The following is a 10,129-nucleotide window of genomic DNA, read 5'->3' as shown; positions in this document are numbered from 1 at the left end:
ACCATAGCCTCAGGAAGTAGAGGTGCTGAGGGACCCCTGATAAACCATAGCCTCAGGAAGTAGAGGTGCTGAGGACCCCTGATAAACCATAGCCTCAGGAAGTAGAGGTGCTGAGGGACTCCTGATAAACCATAGCCTCAGGAAGTAGAGGTGCTGAGGGACCCCTGATAAACCATAGCCTCAGGAAGTAGAGGTGCTGAGGGACCCTGATAAACCATAGCCTCAGGAAGTAGAGGTGCTGAGGGACCCCTGATAAACCATAGCCTCAGGAAGTAGAGGTGCTGAGGGACCCCTGATAAACCATAGCCTCAGGAAGTAGAGGTGCTGAGGGACTCCTGATAAACCATAGCCTCAGGAAGTAGAGGTGCTGAGGGACCCCTGATAAACCATAGCCTCAGGAAGTAGAGGTGCTGAGGGACCCCTGATAAACCATAGCCTCAGGAAGTAGAGGTGCTGAGGGACCCCTGATAAACCATAGCCTCAGGAAGTAGAGGTGCTGAGGGACCCCTGATAAACCATAGCCACAGGAAGTGGAGGTGCTGAGGGTGATGCAGCGCCCCCTGAAAAATCAGAATTTAAAAAAAGATGACCTCTCTACCTCTCTAGTAGTGAGTTTCGTAGGGAATTATTTCATTTAATCAGAAAGTCAGGGTTAGTTAAGAGAATATAGCGGTATAGATAGGTCGTCACCGGCCACACACTCCAGTACAGTAAGTGGCAGTGTCACCTGTAAGTTGGTTGCAATTTTCCAATAAAACTTAAAGAAGAAGAAGGGGGTGGGGATGTTCTTCTACATTAGCTAGCCTACTGTAGATGGACAGACTGTAGCTAGCCTGCTGTAGATGGACAGACTGTAGCTAGTCTGCTGTAGATGGACAGACTGTAGCTAGCCTACTGTAGATGGACAGACTGTAGCTAGTCTGCTGTAGATGGACAGACTGTAGCTAGCCTGCTGTAGATGGACAGACTGTAGCTAGCCTGCTGTAGATGGACAGACTGTAGCTAGCCTGCTGTAGATGGACAGACTGTAGCTAGCCTGCTGTAGATGGACAGACTGTAGCTAGTCTGCTGTAGATGGACAGACTGTAGCTAGCCTACTGTAGATGGACAGACTGTAGCTAGTCTGCTGTAGATGGACAGACTGTAGCTAGCCTGCTGTAGATGGACAGACTGTAGCTAGCCTGCTGTAGATGGACAGACTGTAGCTAGCCTACTGTAGATGGACAGACTGTAGCTAGCCTGCTGTAGATGGACAGACTGTAGCTAGCCTACTGTAGATGGACAGACTTTAGCTAGTCTGCTGTAGATGGACAGACTGTAGCTAGCCTGCTGTAGATGGACAGACTGTAGCTAGTCTGCTGTAGATGGACAGACTGTAGCTAGCCTGCTGTAGATGGACAGACTGTAGCTAGTCTGCTGTAGATGGACAGACTGTAGCTAGCCTGCTGTAGATGGACAGACTGTAGCTAGCCTGCTGTAGATGGACAGACTGTAGCTAGCCTGCTGTAGATGGACAGACTGTAGCTAGCCTGCTGTAGATGGACAGACTGTAGCTAGCCTGCTGTAGATGGACAGACTGTAGCTAGTCTGCTGTAGATGGACAGACTGTAGCTAGTCTGCTGTAGATGGACAGACTGTAGCTAGCCTGCTGTAGATGGACAGACTGTAGCTAGCCTGCTGTAGATGGACAGACTGTAGCTAGTCTGCTGTAGATGGACAGACTGTAGCTAGCCTGCTGTAGATGGACAGACTGTAGCTAGCCCGCTGTAGATGGACAGACTGTAGCTAGTCTGCTGTAGATGGACAGACTGTAGCTAGCCTGCTGTAGATGGACAGACTGTAGCTAGTCTGCTGTAGATGGACAGACTGTAGCTAGTCTGCTGTAGATGGACAGACTGTAGCTAGCCTGCTGTAGATGGACAGACTGTAGCTAGCCTGCTGTAGATGGACAGACTGTAGCTAGCCTGCTGTAGATGGACAGACTGTAGCTAGCCTGCTATAGATGGACAGACTGTAGCTAGCCTGCTGTAGATGGACAAATTTAGCGACAATGGGATAAGAGACAAGCGTAGTAGCTAATCATTTTCATCAATGGCGTAATTTTATTTCAATAACGTTGGCCTCATCACAATGCTAGATCTTGGAAATCAAAAGCACTTGTAGTCTAACGTTAGCCAACCGTTTCACAGCTAGAAAGGGGATTTCTTAGCTAGCTAGTAATCCATTAGTTAGTTAGCTAACGTTAAATGAACCATTTTGAAATACAAAAGTAAATTTGGTCAATTCAAAATCAACGCATTAGATAGCTATGTTGTCAAGCGATGTTGCACAAAGGGAGCCGGTACTGTAGTTAACGTCGTTATCCACTTTTTGACATTTTAACTAGCTGACTATCTCTTAGTAGCTAGCTAAAGTAGCTAGTTACAGTAACTAGGTAACGTTATCTTCAGTCTGCTTATCGCCTACACGGAGAGACCAGAGCCAAGGGGTGTACGACAAAGAGTTAGCCAGCTACATTCACTTTGATAAACATAGTGTCCAAGCAAAAACGCATATTTTGATCAGTGGGTAAAATAATGTTGCTGTAATTGTGTTAGAAAATTCATTCAAAATGAATACAGTAAATCAAATAGAGGCCGGAGATAAAAGTGGTCAGAAATGTGGAAAATAACATTTGCTGGATGCTGTGTGAGAATGAATGCGACCTGACAGGTTTACCGTTCAACTCGTCATATTCAGAACCTAAAACAATGTAGAGGAAAGATAGATAACGATGAGACATGACATGGAGTATATTTATAGGATGTACCGCAAGTTTTTTTTCTTTCTTCCAAAGCCTTTTCCATTTAATTCAGCCCCTGTCATGCTAGATTTGCTATTTGCAACCCGCAAGAAACAACTTCGAAGAAGATGAACACAAAATGTAAAATTCTCAAAAGTTTTGGTGAGAAAGCCTCACCTTGCTGTCAGCTCAGATAGAGGTTACTAAATCCGACTTTTTGGATATAATGTTAATGATATGTTGGGAATTATATTTGTTTAGGTAAAATGTATTTTATAACATAAGAAAGTACTTGATTTTCTGGTTCATAAAAAAAAGCTAAACTTATATGTATTTGGTTGTTGAGTCAATTAGACCAAGCACATTTCAAGCGTATCTAAAAAATCTAATAAAAAAATCAGGATGTTTAAGCATGTTAACTGGCTAATTACTGGATTCTGCTTTGTAGTACACCCCTCCGCAGCTACTACAGCAGTTAGTTAGCGAAACCAGATGCATGAATTCTGCCTAACCTTGAATTTATTTATTCTTTACATGGAACAGATGTGTAGCTTCAAAACAACAAACCAGAAATGTCTAGGTCTTGGAACATATCAGAGCCAAATATGATCATTCCCTTGGCATCTCATCATTCAGATTCCGCCTCAAACATTCTGTATCATTCAGCCCTGTCTGTCAGAGGGTAAATCCATTTGAATTCAATCGCTTTTTGACAGCACCCCCTTTGATTTTGAACAAAACATTACATACAGTGCATTTGGAAAGTATTCAGACCCCTTGCCTTTTTCCACATTTTGTTACCTTACTGCCTTATTCTAAAATTGATTAAATACATTTTAATCAAAAGGTGCTTCAACAAATACTGAGTAAAGGGTCTGAATACTTATGTAAATGTGATATTTCTGTTTTTAATTTTTTATAAATTTGCAAAAAAGGGGAAAAAACAATTGAATCTATTTTAGAATAAGGCTGTAACATAACAATGTGGAAAAAGTCAAGGGGTCTGAATACTTTCCGAACGCACTATTGTATATTTGTCCATTGTAGAAGTGCTCAGAAAGTGACTTTGTGGAACTGAATGCAAAAGCATGCAAAAGATAAAAGTGCTCATAGTTGACCTATTTTGCATAGCCACCCATATACCATTAGATATCCATGTCTTCATCACTGGAAAATATAAATGGTTGAGATTGATATCATTTAAAAGCTTACAAACAGTGTTGTCAAAAATGGAATTTCTTGCCAAAAATCTATCCTCCATACGAAACCTATTGAAATCTTAGTAATATAGACATTACCATTTAAATTGACATTCAACGGTGGGTGGACCGGCGGGCGTCTTTGTGGTAGTCATTTAGAAGTACACATTTCAATTTCAATGGTGTACCAGCTAAATTGCAATGGTCTGAAGGGATAGGTCCATTCTATGAATTCTATTTCTATGATTGAAATGACACCCACCGTGTATTCAAGAGCATGCTGTGTCTCAACCGATGGCGGCACGACACAAAAACCTCAACTGATGTAAAGTAGGGTCTAAGCTACAAAATATACGCATATTAAACAAATCGGAGTTCATGCGTTTTTAGATAATTGACGTTAAATGTCAATTTATATTTATATATTTATATTAAATTTGTAGTAAAAAAAAAAAAAAAAATCTAGAAATTATAACATTGTTTGACAACCCTATTTGTAAGATTTTAAATTATATCAATCTCAACCGTTTGGATGTCTCATGGTATGGTGGGGTATGCAAAATGGGTCAACTTTGAGTACCTCACTTGCTGACCATTTATTTAATGGGCAAACGTGTGGAAAGTTTTGTTTTAATCAAAAGGGATGACGTCCAAAAGTGATTGAATTTACCACTCTGTGAACAGCCCAGTCTGTCTGCTTCTCTGTCGACAGGAGGTCTGTCTGCTTCTCTGTGAACAGCCCTGTCTGTCTGCTTCTCTGTCGACAGCCCTGTCTGTCTGCTTCTCTGTGAACAGCCCAGTCTGTCTGCTTCTCTGTGAACAGCCCTGTCTGTCTGCTTCTCTGTCGACAGCCCTGTCTGTCTGCTTCTCTGTCGACAGCCCAGTCTGTCTGCTTCTCTGTCGACAGCCCTGTCTGTCTGCTTCTCTGTCGACAGCCCTGTCTGTCTGCTTCTCTGTGAACAGTCCTGTCTGTCTGCTTCTCTGTGAACAGCCCAGTCTGTCTGCTTCTCTGTCGACAGCCCAGTCTGTCTGCTTCTCTGTGAACAGCCCTGTCTGTCTGCTTCTCTGTCTGCTTCTCTGTGAACAGCCCTGTCTGTCTGCTTCTCTGTGAACAGCCCAGTCTGTCTGCTTCTCTGTGAACAGCCCAGTCTGTCTGCTTCTCTGTGAACAGCCCAGTCTGTCTGCTTCTCTGTGAACAGCCCAGTCTGTCTGCTTCTCTGTGAACAGCCCAGTCTGTCTGCTTCTCTGTCGACAGCCCAGTCTGTCTGCTTCTCTGTGAACAGCCCAGTCTGTCTGCTTCTCTGTGAACAGCCCTGTCTGTCTGCTTCTCTGTGAACAGCCCTGTCTGTCTGCTTCTCTGTGAACAGCCCAGTCTGTCTGCTTCTCTGTCGACAGCCCTGTCTGTCTGCTTCTCTGTGAACAGCCCTGTCTGTCTGCTTCTCTGTGAACAGCCCAGTCTGTCTGCTTCTCTGTGAACAGCCCAGTCTGTCTGCTTCTCTGTCGACAGCCCTGTCTGTCTGCTTCTCTGTGAACAGCCCTGTCTGTCTGCTTCTCTGTGAACAGCCCAGTCTGTCTGCTTCTCTGTGAACAGCCCAGTCTGTCTGCTTCTCTGTCGACAGCCCAGTCTGTCTGCTTCTCTGTCTGGTTCTCTGTGAACAGCCCAGTCTGTCTGCTTCTCTGTGAACAGCCCAGTCTGTCTGCTTCTCTGTGAACAGCCCAGTCTGTCTGCTTCTCTGTCGACAGCCCTGTCTGTCTGCTTCTCTGTGAACAGCCTTGTCTGTCTGCTTCTCTGTGAACAGCCCAGTCTGTCTGCTTCTCTGTCGACAGCCCAGTCTGTCTGCTTCTCTGTGAACAGCCCAGTCTGTCTGCTTCTCTGTCGACAGCCCTGTCTGTCTGCTTCTCTGTCGACAGAACTGTCTGTCTGCTTCTCTGTGAACAGCCCAGTCTGTCTGCTTCTCTGTGAACAGACCTGTCTGTCTGCTTCTCTGTCGACAGGAGGTCTGTCTGCTTCTCTGTCGACAGCCCTGTCTGTCTGCTTCTCTGTGAACAGCCCAGTCTGTCTGCTTCTCTGTCGACAGCCCAGTCTGTCTGCTTCTCTGTCGACAGCCCTGTCTGTCTGCTTCTCTGTCGACAGCCCAGTCTGTCTGCTTCTCTGTCGACAGCCCTGTCTGTCTGCTTCTCTGTCGACAGCCCAGTCTGTCTGCTTCTCTGTGAACAGCCCAGTCTGTCTGCTTCTCTGTCGACAGCCCTGTCTGTCTGCTTCTCTGTGAACAGCCCTGTCTGTCTGCTTCTCTGTGAACAGCCCAGTCTGTCTGCTTCTCTGTGAACAGCCCAGTCTGTCTGCTTCTCTGTCGACAGCCCAGTCTGTCTGCTTCTCTGTCTGCTTCTCTGTGAACAGCCCAGTCTGTCTGCTTCTCTGTGAACAGCCCAGTCTGTCTGCTTCTCTGTGAACAGCCCAGTCTGTCTGCTTCTCTGTCGACAGCCCTGTCTGTCTGCTTCTCTGTGAACAGCCCTGTCTGTCTGCTTCTCTGTGAACAGCCCAGTCTGTCTGCTTCTCTGTCGACAGCCCAGTCTGTCTGCTTCTCTGTGAACAGCCCAGTCTGTCTGCTTCTCTGTCGACAGCCCTGTCTGTCTGCTTCTCTGTCGACAGCCCTGTCTGTCTGCTTCTCTGTGAACAGCCCAGTCTGTCTGCTTCTCTGTGAACAGCCCTGTCTGTCTGCTTCTCTGTCGACAGGAGGTCTGTCTGCTTCTCTGTCGACAGCCCTGTCTGTCTGCTTCTCTGTGAACAGCCCAGTCTGTCTGCTTCTCTGTCGACAGCCCAGTCTGTCTGCTTCTCTGTCGACAGCCCTGTCTGTCTGCTTCTCTGTCGACAGCCCAGTCTGTCTGCTTCTCTGTCGACAGCCCTGTCTGTCTGCTTCTCTGTCGACAGCCCAGTCTGTCTGCTTCTCTGTCGACAGCCCTGTCTGTCTGCTTGGGTTGTGTTCACTAGGCTCCAAACGAAAGAAAACGGACTGAACGGGAGGGACTGAACTCTGTTTCTAAACGTTTTCCCATGGTGTACACTAATGAACAGAACCCTGGTTATTATGAGCATGATTATGATCAGATCTCTACAGCTCCAGTAGGCAGGTCCATGATCCACAGTGACTTCTTAAAGGAGCAGTTGTCTTGGTAATCAAAAGGAAGCAAAGGTAAAAGACTAAGTGACTTCATGCCGAAGTCCTCATCGATGTACTTTCCAGTCTAGCTCGGGTCCTTCTTCCATCAGTCTTCTGTATGATGTTTACAGTATCATTCTGTGGGTGTTGCTGACTTCCTATGGAAGAGGACCCAGCAGCAGCAGTGCCATGCGTGGGTTTCACTCCAAGCTGGACTCGTCCTCCTCTGCAAGGGGTTCTGGGGGTACGGGCGGCTCCATGCTCCTGAGCCTGGCTGTGGAGACAGAGAGAGCCCGGGCCCTGCTCCAGACCTTCTCCTCTGCCTCCCTGGGGGCCTTCTGTGTGCTGGCTGACCACGTCATGCAGCTGACCCTGCTCCAACAGCAGCGCTCGACAACACCGTCCATGGTCTGATAGGCCTCTGGTCCTGGACTATAGTTACAGGCCTCAGGAAGAAGAGTGACTTCTATGAAATAATATTAGCAGGGATACTGGCCTCTCTTCTGGAGCTGGACCACTTCTATATGGCTGGCTTTCTGTCTCTCAAAGTAAGGAAGTGTTAATTAAGCATAGATAATAATAAATAATAATAATATGCCATTTAGCAGACGCTTTTATCCAAAGCGACTTACAGTCATGCGTGCATACATTTTTGTGTATGGGTGGTCCCGGGGATTGAACCCACTACCCTGGCGTTACAAGCGCCGTGCTCTACCAGCTGAGCTACAGAGCTTCCATCAATAGCCTTTTATTATAGACAGACAAGTTTCATGTCTCTGATATCTGCAATCAAGAACCTTTCATCACAGACAAACAAGTTTAATGTCTCTTATATCTTCCATCAATAGCCTTTTATCATAGACAGACAGACAAGTTTCATATCTGAGATCTTCAATCAACAACCTTTTATATTTTCTGCTATTGGCACGTCTATTGTCTAATCTGTTTCCTCTCCTCCTCCCCCTCCCCCTCCTCCTCCTTCTCCTCCTGCCCCTCCTCCTCGTCCATCTCCTCCTCCTCCTCCTGCTCCTCCATCTCCTCCTCCATCTCCTCCTCCTGCTCCTCTTCCTCCTCCTCCTCCTCCTCCTACTACTCCTCCTCCTCCTCCAGGCAGCCTCCAGCCTGCCCCACCGCCCCCCCCTCCACTGCTCCTCTGTAGTCCCTGTCCTCTGCCTCTCTCTGAGGCTGGTGCTGTGGCTGGGCAGGCTAAAGGACTCATGGTGCTCTCTACCCTGGCTGGTCTTTATCTCCCTGGCCTCACACCACATCAGAGACGGGGTCCGCCGTGGCCTGTGGGTGTGTCCGTTCGGCAACACGGCCCCCATCTCCTATTGGCTGTATGTGAGCATCACAGCCACCCTGCCACACCTGTGCTCTGTGCTCATGTACCTGACAGGAACTAGAGACATGATGTCCACCAAGCACGGCATCGACGTCTGAGGGACAGGAAGTGCCAACACTGTTGAGCAGTGCAGGCTGCTGAGAGGAGGACGGCTCGTAATAATGGCTGGAACGGAGTGAATGGAATGAAAACCATGTTGGATGTGTTTGATACCATTCCACTGAAAACGCTCCAGCCATTACCACGAGCCCATCCTCCCGAATGATACCATTCCACTGATAACGCTCCAGCCATTACCACGAGCCCATCCTCCCGAATGATACCATTCCACTGATAACGCTCCAGCCATTACCACGAGCCCATCCTCCCGAATGATACCATTCCACTGATAACGCTCCAGCCATTATCACGAGCCCATCCTCCCGAATGATACCATTCCACTGATAACGCTCCAGCCATTATCACGAGCCCACCCTGCCGTGTTGGATGTGTTTGATACCGTTCCACTGATAACGCTCCAGCCATTATCACGAGCCCATCCTCCCGAATGATACCGTTCCACTGATAACGCTCCAGCCATTATCACGAGCCCATCCTCCCGAATGATACCATTCCACTGATAACGCTCCAGCCATTATCACGAGCCCACCCTGCCGTGTTGGATGTGTTTGATACCGTTCCACTGATAACGCTCCAGCCATTATCACGAGCCCATCCTCCCGAATGATACCATTCCACTGATAACGCTCCAGCCATTACCACGAGCCCATCCTCCCGAATGATACCATTCCACTGATAACGCTCCAGCCATTACCACGAGCCCATCCTCCCGAATGATACCATTCCACTGATAACGCTCCAGCCATTATCACGAGCCCATCCTCCCGAATGATACCATTCCACTGATAATCGCTCAGCCATTATCACGAGCCCATCCTCCCGTGTGGATGTTTTGATACCGTTCCACTGATAACGCTCCAGCCATTATCACGAGCCCATCCTCGAATGATACCATTCCACTGATAACGCTCCAGCCATTATCACGAGCCCACCCTGCCGTGGTTGGATGTGTTTGATACCGTTCCACTGATAACGCTCCAGCCATTATCACGAGCCCATCCTCCCGAATGATACCATTCCACTGATAACGCTCCAGCCATTATCACGAGCCCACCCTGCCGTGTTGGATGTGTTTGATACCGTTCCACTGATAACGCTCCAGCCATTATCACGAGCCCATCCTCCCGAATGATACCATTCCACTGATAACGCTCCAGCCATTATCACGAGCCCATCCTCCCGAATGATACCGTTCCACTGATAACGCTCCAGCCATTATCACGAGCCCATCCTCCCGAATGATACCATTCCACTGATAACGCTCCAGCCATTATCACGAGCCCATCCTCCCGAATGATACCATTCCACTGATAACGCTCCAGCCATTATCACGAGCCCATCCTCCCGAATGATACCGTTCCACTGATAACGCTCCAGCCATTATCACGAGCCCATCCTCCCGAATGAAGGTGTCACCTACCTCCTGTGCTATTGATGAGTCCTTAATAGTACCCTATTCCCTTTGTAGTGCACTACTTTAGACCAGGATATTCTGTTTGTGAGACAACGTCAGCGCCACGTCACCAGA

At 47.6% G+C, this 10,129-nt stretch overlaps 1 pseudogene; it reads left to right on the top strand.

Moving 5' to 3' along the window:
* Nucleotides 1-7,328: 7,328 nt before the first annotated feature.
* On the top strand, nucleotides 7,329-8,579 carry LOC121583144 (annotated as a pseudogene).
* The last annotated feature ends 1,550 nt before the right edge of the window (nucleotides 8,580-10,129 follow it).

Source organism: Coregonus clupeaformis, chromosome 15 (assembly GCF_020615455.1).
Source record: "Coregonus clupeaformis isolate EN_2021a chromosome 15, ASM2061545v1, whole genome shotgun sequence".
Lineage (NCBI taxonomy): Eukaryota > Metazoa > Chordata > Actinopteri > Salmoniformes > Salmonidae > Coregonus > Coregonus clupeaformis.
This window is presented reverse-complemented; position numbering and strand designations above follow the sequence as displayed.